Source organism: Morone saxatilis, unplaced genomic scaffold, assembly GCF_004916995.1.
Source record: "Morone saxatilis isolate NCDOM2014 unplaced genomic scaffold, NCSU_SB_2.0 Contig19, whole genome shotgun sequence".
Taxonomy (NCBI): domain Eukaryota; kingdom Metazoa; phylum Chordata; class Actinopteri; family Moronidae; genus Morone; species Morone saxatilis.
The window spans coordinates 12348509-12349373 of NW_023339751.1; positions in this window are offsets into that span (position 1 = coordinate 12348509).

Here is an 865-nt window from a genome sequence, read left to right on the forward strand (position 1 = left end):
GACGGCATATCAGAACAACATATTTTCACTTATAAACTCTATGAATGAGTATCTTCGTAGCTATTTTAATTGTAACCAAGTAGTGGAAAGGTCGGCCATGTGTGTCAGTTTCCACAGAAATCACAAATCGTGCCATCGTAACTTGAAGTCGTTTAATTCTGAACTAAGAAGAAAAATGAATGTGCTGTTATTGAAAAAAAGATAGAATTTAACTCTACCAAGCAAATAAGGTAAGGTATAGGCTGGGTGGGGTTTGATTTAACGACCATTCACAAAACCAAATGGCACCTTTCATATGAGACTAAAATATGAGTAAATATTTATAAAGTAAGTGAGTAAATTATGTTTTTTTTAATGGAAGAGTGGAGGAATTGTTCATCCATTGTATTATCCACATACTATCCTGTACCCTGGCGTGCATGGAGCCCGTAGCCCCGCATCTTACACAGCGCAAGCGTTCACAGGAACCAAAATATTGCAGCCTATCTCCTCCCCCGAGCTGTCGAAATAGAGGCGCTTACAAAGAGGAGAACGTCACATCCCCTTGACCCTCCAATCACCTCAGGGTCCCATTTGATTGGAAGGCGGCAAAGGCTTTAATCTCGGACTAATTCAGCTGCTTTTGAAGTGAAAATTTCTACCAGTTCGTACTTCGGGAGTACAGAGCGAGGACCTGCAGACAGACGCACACAAGGCGCAGCGCTCATGGTGCAAGACGCAGCCACGGATCTGCGATAACCTCGCACAGTCTCCTTCCACCCGCCGCGCCTCGCTCCTTCACTACCAGGATTACATATTATTGAAGCATTTTACGATTCTTTTTCTTCTCCCCCCCCCCGACCACCCCACCACCCCACCGCCAGAG